Raw genomic sequence first — 18,718 nt, forward strand, 5'->3', positions numbered from 1 at the left:
TGGCTTCAGTTCATAAGCACTTTTTAAAAGACAAAACTAATTACAGGCATTTGATGTTAATGGAATTTTTAAAAACTTGACTGGATGATGTAATAGAAGTCATTGCAATGACCAACATTTCAGACAAATTACATCATATAAATTCAGGTCTTAACCTTTCATGTGTACTCTTTGAAAATTAAAAGTACAATTTAGTGGGGAGGCAAATAAAGGAAGAAAATTACTAGAGGATGAGGCTGATGCTAAATGGCAGAGGAAATGCAGGGGCAGGTTGCTACAACCCAGATGCTCCTGGTGGAGAGTTGATAAGAAAGAAGTCAGAAGTATGTCCCTTAATTCCTAAGTGGACATCCTGTGCCATTAAGTGATGCTATTGTATGATGGAGGTCGTTGAAGGTGACTAGCTGATGAGGCCACAGCCTTTAAGAATTATATAAGAATTAGTTCTTATATATACGAGTCACAGAGAGGTACCCAGCCTCTCCAACCCTGTGAAGACTCAGCAGAAAGACAGAACACAAAATTAACCCCTACCAGACCCAAAACTTGCTGGCACCTTGATTTTCTATTTCATAGCCTTTAGAACTGTGTTCTCATTTCTTGTAAGCCACCCACTCAGGGATATTTTATTATCCCAACCTTGGGAGTTGGAGACAGGGATGAAGTGGTTTTCTCTTTTGAATTAATAATGAGGGCACAGTGACACAACCTTTCACCATGAGACTTGTGATCTTGGTAAGTGTCTTTTCCAAAACCTGAGGGTGTTGGGGACAAATGAAAGGTAAGAGAAACAAAGGTTTTGAACTTTCATGAAAAACACACTTTCTCAGTATGCCGTGCTCAGAAAAGTTCATTAATGGTGCACAGAAGAGAGCTCTCTATGGATTTGATTAGTCTTCCTTCCAATACTAGTTTTTTTTCCACCAGAACAAGAAGCGTAGGAGCCTGCATGACACAGGGTACCTTGCAGTCACATCTCCAGTTCCCAGGCCCAGCCCCTTGCTAGAGTAGCATGATTCAATGTAGCCAAGGAAGGCTGTATTTGTTGTGCCATTCAGGAGAAAGGATTCTCTTTTTTCCTTTTCCTTTTAACCAAGGAAATGCCACAAAGAGCCACTTGTCATAATGCCACATCAACGGTCTGAACACTTTGATAATGTTTCTTTGCCTGCTTTTTCACCTATAACTTTTTCACCTATATAACTTAACTTCTAGAAATATCCTAAAGACCTTGGTGCTCCTGCAGTAAAATGGATGTACTTTAAGGAAGCAGCAAAAAAACAAAAAACAAAAAAAACCAAAAAACAAAAACAACAACAACAAAAACCCAACTCTGCTGACTCAGCACTTTGATAGCCATACTATCTTTTGAATAAATATGTGTCAACCACAGCTGTGGTTTAAAAAAGCTCAGAACATCTGTATATCTAGAAATTCTATCTTCTAGGATAAAATGCCACTAACACTCCATGGTACCCAGAGGATCTACTGCCAAAGCCGTGTTCCTTTATAAGCAGGGAAAGTAATGGATTCTAATATTTACTGTCTCATTGGGGCATGTGTTCTGTTTGTATCATGCAGAACACTCACAAGGCAAGGGTCGCTTGATACTCTCTTCTCATTGACCTGCAGACAAACCATTCTTCCTGTCCCTCAGCAAAATATCATCATAAATTAAAATATGAGGCTTTGAAACTTTGTAAATCCATAAATGGATCTATTCATAAAGCCAATTATATGGTCCCACAGTAATCAGTTGTTAAGCATAAATGTTTTAAGAAGGGTCAATCCACATTTTTAATGTGTTGTACAAATACAGAATAAAGACAGGGGATGTGTGTTTATATTTAAGCTGAAATTAAATATACAAAGGGACTGCGAAGTATCACCAATTTGCTCTAAGTTTGAATGGCAGTAACTTTACCCTAAGAAAACTCACTCGGTGGTTTCACAGTGACAGCAGAGGAAACGGACCCTCTTGTCTCTTGTCCTTCACCTATTCATCTTGTCTCTCTGTCTTCCTTCATCATCATGAGCTATGTTATCTAGGAACTATGGTCTCTCGATGCATGGTTTATGTGATAGGGCAGTACTACACAATGAGTCTCAGTACACACATATTTTTTACTAGAAGGTAATATTCTTACGTGTAGATTCTCTTTACTCTTGTATCATGTTTACTGAATAAACTATGGTCTGCCTAAAATATCTACCATGTTTCCACCTGCCTATCATGTTTCCTCCTATCTATCAGGAATTTAAGCAATGTTTGATGGAATGTTAGTCTTAAATCCACTTATAAGTATGTTAAAGTGGAAAGCTGACAGCATCGGCGAGTCCAATTATCAAAGAATTAGAGGAAATAATTTGTGAAAGTCTGTCTGTTGATAGATATTTACAGAGATTTTTTTATTGATGACAAAACTTATTAATATCCCTTAAATCTAGTATTTAGTGAATTCAGCTTGGAAAACTATCATCACACTGCTATATTAGAATATAGTTATTAGTGGGCTATTCAGTCTTAACAGAAGTCTTGTGTGTGTGTGAGTGTGTGTGTGTGAGTGTGTTTGAGTGAGTGTGAGTGAGTGTGTATATGTGTGTGAGTGTGTGTGTGAGTGTGTGTATGTGTGTGAGTGTGTATGTGTGAGTGTGTGTGTGTGTGAGTGTGTGTGTGTGTGTGTGAGTGTGTGTGTGAGTGTGTGTGTGTGTGTTCCTCTTATTTGACTTTAACTGATGCCTTAAATAACAATAACAGTGGAAACCTATTACCCAAGTGATTTAAATATAAAAATGTACTTTCTTAGATTCCTGAAAACAAGACACGGGGAGGTGGCATGCTTAGGCTGGGTGGTTCTGTTGCTGACCCTCGTCATGGCTTGGAAGCATTCACTCCCCAGGCTTCCCTTGATCTGTGAGCTTGGTCTGGGAACAAGCTCTCTCCTGTAGTCTCTGACAAGGGAACTGATGGATTCAATGTAGGGCCTGGCCCTCAGGACCACATGTAGGCCCTACTCACCATTCAAAGGTCCCACCTTCAGGTCTCATCACACAGGGTTTTAGGGCTCAGCATATGAATAGTGGGGTCCACAAACACTCAATGTACAAGAGTAACTACTGAAAAGTGAGTTAGTATTTCAAGTGAGCTGAGTACCGATATCATGATCATGATTGGAAAAATCCTGTGAAGGTTCTCTAACATTTCTCTCAGAAGAGAGAGAGGCTAGAGAGTATCTTAGTTCCATCTCCTAATGCAGTTCTCTCTGACTGTTTATTGCTTACTTAGGGGCACCGACCGTGGTCTTAGAGAGCTCCTGTCCTGTAAGCCGGTGTATGCAGAATACTCAGAAAGAGGATCCACAGGATCATTCATTTTATTAGAATATTTTAGTCATGTTTACTTAAAAATGCAAAAATATTTAATTATTTCTTTTATAATTATCTAAGTCTGAAGGAATCTCTCATGGATTGACTACTCAAAGATAGGATAAATAGGGAGGAAATGATTGGGGATTGCATGTCCTGTAGCTTTCACAGCACAAGCAAATCTCCGAGAGCGCAAAGAATTGGATGCGTCTTTATTCATGCAGATCCATAATCTGTCCTTATGATTAGGGTGGCAAGAGGAACAGCTATGAAGTGACTGGAGACATGGGATCGCTGTCACTACTCAGCGGGTCCTGGATAGAGACCTTCCATTGTTTTTGTTTTGTTGTTTTGTTTTGAATTTTGGCTTCCAAATGGAATGGGAGGCATTCCATTTTGTGCAACCTCTTTATGAGAGATTCTGGAAACAGGGATTTAATTTTGTAGGCTCTCCTGAGGGGGTCTTTATTCCTCAGGGTGTCAGGACAACTCTCTCAGCACAGGAGGGCTCCTCACTCATTTCTCCTTCAAAGGTGCATCGATAATAATCCTCCCTATTATAGAGTCCTACCTGCCTCGCTGCCGTGATGATTAATTGGGAGGCATGGCCAAGTTTTGTTTTTCGCTTTATTTTTTATTTTGTTTTCAATATGGTGTGGGATCATTTTAACTCCCAGATACAAATTTTCTCTTCTGCTGGGGGACTGGGAAGAGGCATAGCAAAAATGTTTAGAGAAGTAATCATTTGCTTTAAAAATGGAAATTGGGCTTCTGTGTTGTGAGGAATGTATGTACATAACACTGAAACTTAACACTGGTAAACGATCTGCCTACCTCAAAGTGAAGCTGCTGCCTTCCTACAGTGGCCTTTAACCCTGCCCTTTCCTCCAATCTGAGAAGAGCTGATGTTGATGGAACATATAATGGCCCCTTTCCTGTGTAGTAAAGTCAGCAATAAAGCTTAGTAATTAAGGGTACCAGGGAGGCCCAGCCCAGCAGGCTAGCGGTGTGGCGAACACTTTTAGAACTTCAAACAATATCAAAGTCACTGAGAAACGGGCCTAGCTCAGTTCTGGTTTGAATTAAGCCTCACTTCCACACGCACTTTTCAAATCCAAGCTCAAACAAGAAAGCCAAGGCCTTCTGGATTTCATTAGAGCCAATTATCTTATCTGTTTCATCTCAGGCCTGACCCTAAGGCTGGCAAACAGCTATCCAGTGCATTTGTGTGGTTGTTTGAGAAAGCCTCCAGTCCGCCAATGGCCCGAGGACCTGCTAATTAAAACACCGTTGCCCCCCTGCCTCTAGTGATTAAATATTCTTAAGCTTTTGTAAATAATTTTTCCATTCTTTGCCCCAAGCCTCAAAGGTCCAATACATGCAGTCATTTATTTAGTTTGTCAGAGAATACTGTTGGAAATAGGGTCATAATGGGACCTTTGGAAACTTTTATATGTCTTCGTACTTCTGAAAGTGACAGTTTATAAACCAGACCAATGTGTATACTGTTTCTGATGTAATTATGTCCTAATGGCCTTTCTCCTTTTGAAGTGATATAGTGTATAACAGGCTTACATTTTGTCAATAATCATATTTCCTCAAATGTCTACTTGATATCTAGAGTCAGAATTTAATGAGATCATTTAGGTCGTAGAAATTTGTATCAAGGTACTTTGGCTTTACATATTTTTTTGCTAGAGGCTGGGTCACAGCCTCAGATTAGCTCTGGAAGACGACAGCTAAACAATGAAAAGGACTCTTGCTTGCTATCTGTGAGGACCTGGTGGGGAACACTGAACTTTCTCCACAGTCAAATTCTAACAAATTCTCAAGTGACCAATGTGCCGGTGAAGCTATAAGAGGGAATATTCAGAGAGAAGAACTTTCAGGACTAGAATCACTGAATTCAAAAATACTTCCCAGGCCTAATGTATGCTGGGAAAAATCTGAGCTGAACACAGTTTCCTGGCAAACAGGCTATGAAGAGTAGAAGACATTAAGGCCTATCTCTCCCACTCAGATATACACTGAAACACAAATGGGCCTGGTAAGCACTCCAAGAATCTCACATACTCCCTTGCCTCCCATGATCCTAGGGCCATGTGCAGGGAAGTGTATGTGACTGGAAACAACATTTCTGAGAACAAAGGCAGACAGAGCAGATGAACACAGGCTGACACCCTTCTTGCTTCCTGGCTAGGGCACAGCCATACTTACGCTCTTCCAGACAATCCAGTCACCTTTTATTAGAGGAAAATAAAAAAAGGAGAATTTTGTTTGTTGTTGATGTTGCTCTGTTTGAAGTATTACAAGATGAAATTTCAGCTCATTAGCTGCGTCCAGTGTGCATTAAACATACCCATGAAAAGGAACTATTATGCCAAACAGTTCTGCCTCTGTTGTTCTTAAAATGACACTTTGGTCTTACTCTAAATAATGGGCTTTTAATAAAAACATTCACCAAAGGCAAACAATTAAACAATACATAAAGCACCAGGGGGCAGCCTTGTGGTTCAGTTACAGTTAGGAGTCCTTCCCAAGGAGAGCACGTGGGCATTTTATAAGACACAATACACTTCGCCAAAGATTATGGGAGAAGAAAATTTCAAGTTGGGTCTCCTAAGTCCTTCTTGATCCAGGATTTTGTGTTCGCTTGCCCTTGACAATAGTATTATGCTTTTCCTCCCTTGTAACTTCCCAAGCATGTTGACCATGTCGGATCTTACAGTATTATCACTCTTCTATAACAAAGACAAGATATTGAAAGTGGTACTGAAATTAGGGAGGAGTGGTGGCTTATCATAAAGTTGTCTAATTTTACGTCTTCAAAACACTAAACCAAATGGAATAGGTTAGCATGCATTGGGCAGATTTTAGTTCTCCGAATAGTTTAGAAATCATTGTTCTGCTTAAAAAGGTCAAGACAACTCACCCTTGCCTTTTCCACCTGCTGGGACACCAAGCATAATTATATTTGCTGGAGAGGCATCACATTTCTGAAACGGTATTTTCACTTTAGAATTTCTGAACAAACAAAGGGTTAAAGTGGCAGAAGTGTGTCTGAAGTGGGGACTGGTAAACATGAAGCAAGAAACAGAGCAACACAGTATCTAAAAGACAGTGTCTAAACAGCAACACAGTATCTAAAAGACAGTGTCTAAACAGAGCAACACAGTATCTAAAAGACAGTGTCTAAACAGAGCAACACAGTATCTAAAAGACAGTGTCTAAAACTGCAAGTAGAGAAGAGAGAACAGATTTTAACTTATGCCTATCTTAGTCTATTTCAGGTTTTGAACACACCACCTTCCTTCCTTCCTTCCTTCCTTCCTTCCTTCCTTCCTCCCTCCCTCCCTCCCTCCCTCCCTCCCTCCCTCCCTTTCTTTCTTTGCCATTGTTTCATTAAAAATGCTCACTTGTTTCTTAAATTCAGTTTACATCAGTAACTTCAATACTGCCATTATTATATGGATTTATGACCCGGCCAAAAAATCCACATCCTAAGGAAATCAACAATTTGATTTTAAGTGTAATAATACATATTCCTTTATTGAAGGAGATAATATAGGAATGTGCTTTAAAAGTAAAATGTCCTCAATTTGAGAGGTAGGTAGATTTAAAATTCTGCTGAGCGTCAAGACAGATTCAATCATTAATCTCTCTTCATGGTTCCCGTATTATGAAATATGAGCTACCATAGTAGGAATGCTTTTACCATCTTCCTCCTGCAGTTTATATGCACACTGTCGTCCATGTGGCTTTCCATCAATTCTGTTCCTCAGAATGCGTTTAGACAACCAGCACCCAGTTCTGCTGTGCCCACAAGAAAGATGGGCAGATTTCTACCATATACAAGGCTAAGCCTTTGCCTTCCAGAGGGGTGCCAGAGGAGTTTAAATACCTACATAAATGAGAACAGATGTTGATTTGCAAGTTTCATCCATAACATCAAATCATGGGGATAAAAGATGGAAAACTGAGTCCACCATCCAGGTGTTTGTGCCCCACAAATATTGGAACTGACCCTGAAGATGCTGCCACTACATCATCTGTGACTCTCAGACCTGCCTGCCCTTCAGACTCCTGGAGAAGAAGAATTGTCATGAGTATGATTTCCCCACTGGAGGAAGTCAATGAGTAAATTCCCCGTAGTAAATCATAATATTTATTTAGTCCTCACAAAAAGACTACAAATTTATATTCACGGTATATTGTAATGCTCTATTTTTTCCCATGTTAGTTATCATCCCAATAAATCTAGTTTTGGCAAACTTTAGATGTAAAATCATGGAATGAGAAAAGAATTTTTTTTCAGTTTTTGTTTTTAAACAACCACACTAAGAAACAAAGACATTGAACTCTGGGAGCTGTTGGCTGAGAGAGAGGGTGAGGAATTTTTGTTTAGGCCAGAGCTTTCCCTTGGCTGCAAATGCAACAAAATCTTTAAATAGTCAATAGAACTCTAAAAGCAAAACAAAATGAATCAAAACAACAGTGAAAACTCATAATTTCTAAATATATTAATCTTTCCTTCTGGTTATATCACAGATACTGTATAACAGTAAAATTATTTAATCTGTCAGTCCAATGGATCTGTTATTTCTAGCCTAGAAGACCATCACAATAATATTTTGTAGACTGGATTTCTAGTCTTGGTGTCTCAGGGATCTTCATATACATTGGGAGAATTTTATACAAGATGAGAGTTTTGTAAGTTAGTTTTTCATCTTAAAAATGAAAACAGATCACTGTTTAGCACACACCTGACCTGTCTTAGGCAAAAAATATAAATAAATAAATAAATAAATAAATAAACAAACTGTTAAAGAAACATGGTAGTTAACTATAGCCATTCTTTTAACTACCTCTATTACTTGGAAAATTGTTTAATTATTGTACAAATTCCTGGAAATTTTAGGCTTTAGAACTCATTTAGGGCAAAGAAAAATATTTTCTCTAATTTTTAATAGTTTATCTGACCCTTTAAAATACATGTGAATTATAGCATTTGAATTCCTTCAAGAAGTTGTCCACTAAACACACCATTCATTTCCAACTTCAGGACATCAAGATATTTTCTGATCTCTGTTAACTTGAGCCCCATACTGTCTAATAATATCATATCTCTTTGATGCTCGGCTCAAAATCAAGTTTGCAAGCTTCCAGAGGAAGACAGGTGTGCATAAGATCAATTTTCTCTCAGGGTCAAAGAGCAGAAATTCTAAGGGTATCAAGAGACACACACCTATAGAAATTGTAATTTTTTGATGAAAATTGGTACAATATGTTGCACAGATGAGAGAGAAAATGCTCTTACATTTATTCCCAGAGCAAAGGAGCAGATAGAGCCGACAACTTTCTAAAATTTATTCTTCTGGAATATTTTGTGACCGGTTTTGATCAAATTTCTTGAAATATCTCAACATTATGAATACAGATAGCAGAATATGGACAATGATTAAAACTGTGGCTTGCAACAGTCATAAATTTATACACAGTGCTTTCTACTGAAGTAAAGTATTAATAGATGAAAGTCATTACTGCTTTGTTCCCAGGATTGATTGACAAGTTCAGATTTGAGCCCCACATCGTATTTATTATCCGAGTCTTTCAGAAAGAGAAAATGTGGGCTTGATTTGTAAGCTATGATAAATAGCCTGGGAAAGAAGGTAGCAAGGCCAACTTGATATGTTCAGTATTTCATATTGGCAAATTGTTTCTTGAAATTTTATCCTCATTCCTAAAATGTCTTGGTCATCCTTGAGAAAGAACACACTATCAGAAGCATAATGTATTTATTTGCGACTGATGATGGAGAATCCATTCCAAGACTGGGCTGCATCAACCACAGCTATCATAAACAAAATAAAATCCCCAAATCATTTGAAAGTATTGAGAGTGATCTTCAAATGACAACAACTCTTTTTTTTCTTTCAAAAATGGGATCTAAAAGTGCATCTATCATCCTATATTCTCCTACAGCATAGCTTGTTTTAGGTCTTGGGACATGCCTATTATTAAAAATAATCTAGTTGTGTGAGAACATGTTTCTTTTCATAAAAACAACAAAAATAACCTACTGTAAATAAAAGCCTTGTGAGCAGAAAGGATGTAGGTCATAGGGGTTTGGCTTGATTTGATAGACTCTCTTACTATATCAAAGAAAACTCATAGAGATATATGAAACAGATGAAGTAAAGCTCTAAGTGGTACTTTCCAGATTTAAATTATTACTCTCGTTACCTTAGGTGCCCAAGAATTTGGAAGTGAAACCTCACTATAGTATCATTTTGTCACCTGTGCTTTAATCAGAAATCCCAGTTTATCACTTGGGGCTGATAAGTATAGTCTCAAAAGCGATGCCTCACAGCCCTGTCAGCAAAGTGCTGATCATTATTTTTAAGCCGTGTGACATCAAGAAACCTAGATCCACTTAACAGGTTTGGTATTTTCACTTGGAAAACAATAGCATTTTAAGAAGTCCCAAGGATTTTGAAAACAAACATCTGCCAAACATTACAACCTCAGTGCATGCTCTATATAGCTATTATTATCACTATATTCTTGTCCCACTGGTATTGCTTTCTATTCAATTTAACATTAAATTATATTAAAATAAGAACAATATCCCTAGAACAATATTTACTTAGTTGTCCTTACCAAAGTGGGGAAACAGCGTTTAAGCATTAACTTATTGTCTTATTTAATTTCTCAGAAGAAAGTAACCTTTTCTTGAGTCTGCGAACACAACAAGAAACTCTAGAAATAGTCTCCTAAAGTGAATTATAAAATGATGAAGAGTTTGATAGAACAACAATGAGAAACAATAAGATGTACTAGCTTGTGTCTTGCTCAAAATGATCTGCTGTTGATCTGTGGTAAGAACATACACGCTAGGCCAACCACTATTTATTAGCTGTCAAATGATCATGTGTGCTAAGAGTATGACAGTAAAACCCTATTCCATTCTCACGACCAGTGAAGGAACTGTGTGTAGACATTACTTCTTTTTTGAAGGCCTTGCTTCAGAGACAGCATTGAAAGTTAGAAGGATGAGCTGAGAATAGACCTGGTCATAATGTTTACTGCAGTTTTGCAATAGTAAATCTTAAACTTGTTTGTAAAGTAAGCAAATAGTTATGAACTGAAAACATAAGAAAGAGTCAGAGGGCGATAGAACTATTTTCATATCCTCCAGCGTCTTGACAGGTTTAACTAAGAAGCAAGAACCTGCCCTTATAACATCTTTAGCTGGTTATATGGCCAAAAGTATTTAGTAAAATCTATAACATAACAATTTTTTATGGACCAGTCACTTCATAAGTCATGAAATGGGGGAAAGTGGTGTTTATAATAATACTATCAAGGTTTATGAGACAAATTTTTATTCCCTAGAAAAGATGACTCTTAAATCTCACTCTCAACATGCTGAAAAGCCTCAGTCAAATCTAATTATTCTGAATTGGATTTGCTTTGAGATGACTTTCTCTGTACAGTTCATGTTACAGACATTTGTCTTTTGGAATGTCTCATTGATGGCAAATACTCATCAAAGTCGGTATGGAATATAATGCATAGGAAAGTCCTATTGATAGGAAATACTCCTCAAAGTAGCAACTTTCATGATATAATGTGAATTTAACATGAAAACAATATGAATAATACAACTTGTTGATTAGTTCTTAAAATTAAGATATGTTTATACAAAGCAGATGGACGACTCTGAGACCCTTGCTCAGTTATGTCCTTAGCATATGCCAAAGGGGCTCACATTTCAAGAGCTGGCATCAATTTCACTCATCTGTAGGTGCTGGATCCCTGTAGAAACTAAAATTTGCAGGTACTTACATCCCATATACTGATTTTATAAAATGGTGTGGGATTACAATATTGTCTGACAGATTGAGATGGCATGGTGTATTCTTGGTTATCCTTGTGTAGCATAGGGTTTTTTAGTTACTGAATATTCACAATGTGGGGAAAGCATGATACATACAATATAATCTCAATTACCTAAATGTATGTACACTTGCAGGACCTAGAATGACACACTGAGCTGAGCTGCTTGTGACTGGGTGACTTTGTCCTTGCCCTCTTGTGTTTTGTTTCCTGTAACGCACATTTTAAAAAAATAAATGAAAGCTTCTTTTAAACACTTACAAAAAATAAAATGGTGTGATATTTTTGTAAAACCTATATACTTTAAATTAATCAATTAATGAATTTTATTGTGGCAGGGACTAACTGTGGGGTTTATATGGTAGACAGAACTCCCCAAGATCCTATCTCTAGCTCCTATGTATGTTCCTTAAATTACTCTTGAATTACTTATAATACCTAAAATAATATAAATTATATACATACTATACTGTTTGGAGAATAAAACAAGAAAAGAATCTCTGAAAATGGTCTGTAAAGTTGCTTTCAAATATTGTACACTCCCAAAATATGTTCTAAATGTTTGTCATTTAGTCCATGGACCACAGAGAAGGAGAGATGGAGGTGAATACAAAAGGAAGGTAAAACAACAACAAGGATGTATGAAAAAACATGCAATTAATCATACAATTAAAAAATCTTTAACATGAACACGCATGTGTGCATGCACACACACACACACACACACACACACACACACACACACACTTTTAAATGGACTTTTCTCTTTGGGGCCAACAATGTTTTCTCCATGAGCTGAAAACTACCTAACAGAAACTTAATACCAGACATGAAAAGTCCTCTTTCAAGCTGTTGGTCAATGATGTCCAAGGAGCGTCCAAAATATACAGTCTATTCTTATTGCACTTGGTTGATTCTGAGGTAGGTGGTAAGTCCCTAGAGCTGAAGATACCAAGCACTTCAGAAAGAGAACCAAGAGGCCTCTGAGGTGGAACTGACTGGAATACCGTCTCCCTGAGGACTTTCTTATTATGAGAAGTCACCATGCAAGTTTCCAAGCAGGGAGGCAACCAACAGTGCTACCCAAATATGATGCCTATGAACTACATCACTGACCACCAAGGCATGCTAACCTAATGGTAGAGTAGTGGCACACATATCTTGGCAGCAACCATCCACTCTCTGATTGGACTTAGGACCTGCTCAAAAAGATGGAAACCATGACTAGTAATGAAAACATAGCCAAGTACACCGGGCAAAGTCATGTATGTTGAAGAAGACCTACAGCCAGGATTCTGCTAAACCAGCACAATCACAAACTATGTTCTAAATGTTTGTCATTATACACATACATGAAGGAAACTTCTCTTTGCTACAGATGGAGGAGACTAGAGCAGATAACCACAGCCAATCAAATCGCAGAGCTGTAGAGTCCAGTCCTGATAGAAAGATCTACAAAACATCTCCTCACCTAGGGCTCAGGGAATATTTCAAAAGAGGGGGCAGAAAGATTTTAAGAGGCATAGGAAAAGGGAATTTTCTGTGAGAAAGTGTCTTCTAGTAGTGTTAGAAGCCACATCCATAGTCTCACTAACATTAATGCTCAAACATGTGTTTAACAAGGATCATGCTAAGGGACATACCGAAATAGATGGAGAAAGCTCATGAGACCTAAACCCTACACAATAGGCAGCCAAGAAATACAGGAAAAGGCACACCAGTTGCCTATCCAATACCAAATGGTTAACCCTGAAAATATATATATGAGTAGCAGAATACAGACTAAGATTACTATATTTAAAAACACATATACACATAAAATACACACGCATACAACCATATAAATGTGCATATAACAGTTAATGAAAAAAGAGGCTATGAGATTGAGAGTGGAGAAGGATGTATGAGAGGGTTTGGAGGAAAGAAAGTTACAGAAAGATAATGCAAGTATATTATAATTTCAAAAATAAAAATTATAAGCAGGCTACACAAGAATTGTCATTCATTTGTTAATTAAAATAGGCAAGATTTCAAGATTTTTGCCAGTATCTTCCTTTTGCACTGACAATTGTTACATGGATGGAAACTATGTGTAGTTATTTTTCTCAAGTGTAACATATAGACTGAATTAGCCCACTAAAAACAAACTATAGCAATTATAGTATATAAATTAATCAGTTGAATAATAATCACTCATAAAGGATTAGACATTTAAAAAAATAACAGCATTGGTGCTTATAAGGCACTGTGAAAAAATTAGGATCATAGATCATTGCTTAAATGATTTGATTGATCAGTGTTTAGTGGGCACCCTGATAGCTTTTGAGGAAAAAGAAGACATTTGGCATTCTCTGAATAAGTGAATGAATGTTCAGAGTTATAGGTAGCATTTTCAAACTTCTCTAGGCTCATTATAACCTGAGTCTTCTGATTCTCCTTGTCTCTGACTCAGTCAACCAGCATCATGGTTGAACTCTGCTACACAGTCAAGATTTCTAGGTGGGCTTTGTGGCAGAGGGCTCCTAAAGTCTTGCATGTTGGAAACATTTGCTGTTACTTTATCACTCCTTGGTATCTTAGAACATAAGAGAGTAGCAATGTGGTAAGACAAAAAGGCTTAGTGGGTAGAGCAAAGATCTAAGTAGAAATCGTAGCTCTTCCAGTTAGCAGTACTGGGATTTACACCCAGAATTTTAATGAGCTCTAATTTTTGTTGTTGTTGTTTTGTTTTGTTTGTTTGTTTGTTGTTTTGAGATATGGTTTCTCTGTGTAGCTCTGGCTGTCCTGAAACTCACTCTATAGACCATGCTGTCCTCAAACTCACAGAAATCCACCTGCTTCTGCTTCCCGATTGCTGAGATCAAAGGTGTGCACTACCAACACTCAGCTTCTTAGCCCTAATTCTTCTAAGGTTTCTAATCCAGGACCTGGCATATAAGACTTCATTGTAAATAGTCATAATTGGCCCATAAATGGTAACCTTGGAAATATATCTTCGTTTAACACAAATTATAGTTAATAGTACTAAAAGTTTCCTAAAAACACTCCTGAAAACTGATAGCTTTATTCTTCAGAAATGAATGATAACTGCTTGTCACAAATACCAAATCATCTGCACCAATGCAGCTATTTCATTTTTAAAATGAAATACACAACAAGCATGGGAGTGCTTGTCTATGTAGAGTTTTCATCTTGTCCTAGAGAAAGAGCATAACAGAAACCATAGAGTAAAATACATGTAAATGTTCATACAGACCATCATATCACTATGAATATGTTCACTGAGGCTTTCCCTGCAAGATACTTATCACAGCCAAGAAACAATAAACAATTAAGGAAGAGAAAATACACTGTTTACACGTTTCTCTACCTCCACCATTACACCCAAACATTGACACCAGAAACATTTCCACCTAAATGCCGGGGGAAACCACCTATCATGGACCCTACCTATCTCCCAAAGTTCTACCATCATTCCAATAGCACCCCTAGTGTGGGACCACATCTTTAACAAACGAGCCTGTAAGGAACATTTGAAAAGGACAGCAATATACTTAGATGGCAATGCTACACTCAAACGTAATCATAAGACTGAGGAGATGCGTCAGCAGATCAATGGAGGCCAGAATTCAAATCTTATGTAAAAGTCAAGTAAGCATGGTGGACCTCCTGGAACCCTATCACTAAGGAGGTAGACACAGGTCATCCTTAGAGCAAAATGACATGATCTGTAAGTTACCGGTTTAGCAAAACGCCCTGTTTCAGTAAGTAGAGTAGAGAGTCCCATGAGCAAGATACCTGTTGTCAGTCAACCTCTGGCCTTAACACATAGCACACATACATACAGTTACACCCACAAACATATAAACATGCAGATACATGTATGCCACATATACATGTAATACTAATAACTGCTGTATTAGTTATACTATATATAATAACATTGTGTACATGTAATAGTTATCATTACACATATATGTAGCATACATACACAATATTATTTCTGGAGTCTATCTGATTAAATGCCAAGTTTTGTATTCCAATGTATAGTGATAGATGATTGATTGATATAGAGAGATCAATAGGTAGATAGATAGATAGACAGACAGTGTCTAGTTACTTTTTTTGTGCTGATTAATGGCTATAACCAAGACAACTTGTAAAAGAGTCCAAAATGATACAACATGCATGGTGGTAGCGCCCATGTATTGATCCTCAAGTAGGAGAACAAAAGAACTAATGAGTCTTTTAAAACCTCCAAACCCACCCCTTCCTCTAGCATACTTCCTCTAGCAAGGGCACACCTCCTAATCCTCCCCATATAGACAACCACCAGATACCAAGTGTTGCAACATACATATGAGCTTATAGAAGCCATTCTCAGTCAAACATCCACATTCCATTCCCTGGCTTGCATAGACCTATGGCCATATCACAATGAAATATGTATCTAGTCCAAGTTCAAATCTTCATAGTCTTCAATCACAAACATGTTTGAAACTCAAAGTACAAAGTCTCTTCTCACACTCAAGGCAATTTCTGGTTATTCCTTGTACACTGAAGAGAGTAAATAACATACCTCCAACATACAATGGCACATAGTATACATTATCCTTTCAAAGGGAAGAATAGGGGCCCAGTGAGGAAATGCAACACGAAAGGAAGAGCAAAATGCAAAGCAAACATCAGATCCTGTAGCTCCATGTCCATTGTGAAAGGGCTAAGAACACTCTGTCTTTCCATTTTTGCTGCCTAAAACATACCTCTCTCTTTTGGGCTACTTTTACTATTTGTGTTCTGCTCTGGTTAGCAGATCTCACATGACCCTGACATCTCCATCTTCTTGGAGTCTTCAGTACATCCCAGGATCCCCTTTCCAAGTTTCCTGTAATGATATCTTAGGGCCTTTTGTTCTCTCAGAGCTGCAAGGACTGCTCTGAAACATACTACCAGGCCTCAGAGGCTCCTAAACAGTAGGGATAGACTCTACGACTAGTGTATCCTTCATGACTCTAAAGCCAGAACCACACAGAGGATGCTGCCAAGTTGGTCTGCTAACTTAAGATGGAGCTGACTTGACTCACATTTGTAAACGATTTTCTTTGCTGTAGCTTTTGAGGAGCAAACAATTTCTTCAGCCTTTTTCTTTCACAAGTTGAAAGCTTAGCTGGGTGGCCTCTTGCCCCCAAGGACACCCACACCTCCCTCTATTCCATTTTTGTATAAGACTTCTCCTTAATCTCATTGCTTTTGACACAAGTCTTGGCTCCAACATTAAATCTCCTAATTCTCTTTTTTCTCTCTTCAAACTGTTCATTCGGTGTTTCTTTTTGTCCCATTTGTTCATTTAGGTTGTAGATGTACATATGAGTGACTACTGATATGACAGAGTCAATATAAGGTTGTCTTGAAATCTCTGCCAAAGAAGTGAATTCCTTGCTTTTTAATCTAACACCAGGCAAATTCTTAGGACAGGGCAGAGTAGTCACGTTCTTAGCCCTCTAGGCAAGCAGCTGTTGAAATCTTTACTTCCTCCTAAAGTTCCTTGAGCAGGGCCTCCACAGTCTAAATGATCTCGTCTTCGTCTTCAAGGCTCCGGATAGGCTGACTTAATAGTCCTTGCTTACAGCATCTAACTGCTTTTCTAGTCTGAACTATCACAGTCGTTCGCTTTCATCTAGAACACTACAAGGTCATGTCTGTAACAGCAACCCTTACCAACTTCGGTTTTAGCTACTCTTCTATTTCTGTGGTAAAATGTCATGACCTGGGTAACTTAGAGTTTATTGGAATCTACAGTTTCAGAGGGTTAGAGATCATGATGGCCGAGAAGAAATGTGGCCGGAACAACTGACAGTTCACATATTGATCCGCACGTGAGAGGCCAAGAGAGCTAACTCAAAACGGTGATTCCTTTGAAACTTCTCACCTAAAATGTCAAACCTCCTCCTGAAAGGTCTTATCTCGTAATCCTCCTCAAATAGACACTAACTGAATGACAAGTATTCAAACACTTGTGCCAACCGAGGCCATTCTCATTCAAAATGACCATGGACAGCCAAACAAACACACAGAGTTGGGTCTAAGAGTATGAATTATTGTCCTTTTACTGAGCGAGGTCCCTCCCTGCCTTTGAGGTAACAATGACAGAGCATCTCATGATCTACCTTCATCCCCACACAGGCTAGTCCCTTTGTCCCCAGCAAACTTCTACAGACTGAGCAATAGCTTACACATTTACCTGATCTTTTAGGAAGTGTTGGAGCACTCTGTCTAAGCCATGTGGGCTCTAGAATTGTTATACATCACTTCTTTAAGAACGTCCCTGCCTGAAAGCAAGAAAGTCCTATATTTTGATCACCACAGTCCTTTGCATACAGTGCATTCAGGAAATACTTTTTGAATGAATTGCTTACTGCCTTGGTTCATTCATTACAAATTCACAAGTATTTACAAGCATAAACATTAAAATAATAGCCATGAGTTATCAACTAATGGGATTATTATAGTTTAAAATCTAGTTCTTAAATAACTATGAAAATCACATGCTCCAATTTTAATTCATATAGTAATATATAAGAACACTGAATGGACTCAGGAGTTTATATCAGCTTACTAATATAACTTGTCTACAACCAGCCAACATAAAGCACCTTTCCTGGTTCATTTACTGTTTCAACCACAGAATAATAAAGCACACTTAGTATCCGTTTGTATATTATTAAATGAAACTATGTTCAAAGGAAACTCATCTACCATTTACTTTTTCATGTGAGTATAAATTGTCACTCACCACTGCTCATGCCGAGATTCACTTCTACATTGTGCTGATAATTTAAGGTGCCATGAAAGCACATTCACTTTATGTGTGTTTTATGTTAATAAAATTAACATCCAGAAAGACCTTAGAGCTCCTTCAAGATGTTACTTTTGTGAACAATCAATTGAGATAACTCACTACCTTCGGACCAGCCAAGATGTTACTTTTAAAATAATAATTTTTAAGCTTGCTGCTAAGTAAAGCAGGATTTCTTCAGATACAGTCCATGCTTACAGTATATAAAATTGTTTCTGCTTTTGTTCCTCTACGTATTGTGGGTACCTCTTCCAGAATATACATCTAAAATGTCGGTAGAATTTTCCTTTGTATGTCAGATACCAAACCAAGCGTTGTTATTCCATAGTAACTACTTGTCTATCAGTTCTGTGGACCTCTTACCTAATGAGACGTGACCTTCTATTCAGTAAGATAGTGAGGAACACATGACACAGAGAATACTGGGAACTCAGCAGACTCATACTTACTGAAACTTCCCCGTAGTTCTGCTTTGCTCAGATACACTGTAGATGACCTCTCTTCTCCAGGGTTTATAATTGGTACATTTCAAAACTACAAATAACTCTCATATTCATTATTTTCATGAAGTTGTTATGTTTTTGCTTTTAACTCCAC

General features: G+C 37.8%; 1 protein-coding gene across 9 annotated transcripts in view; it reads right to left on the minus strand.

Moving 5' to 3' along the window:
* Hdac9 (histone deacetylase 9) overlaps positions 1 to 18,718 on the minus strand; it is an 863,837-nt gene that overhangs the window by 136,378 nt on the left and 708,741 nt on the right.

The sequence above is a fragment of the Rattus norvegicus genome, chromosome 6 (assembly GCF_021556685.1).
Source record: "Rattus norvegicus strain SHRSP/BbbUtx chromosome 6, alternate assembly SHRSP_T2T, whole genome shotgun sequence".
NCBI lineage: Eukaryota > Metazoa > Chordata > Mammalia > Rodentia > Muridae > Rattus > Rattus norvegicus.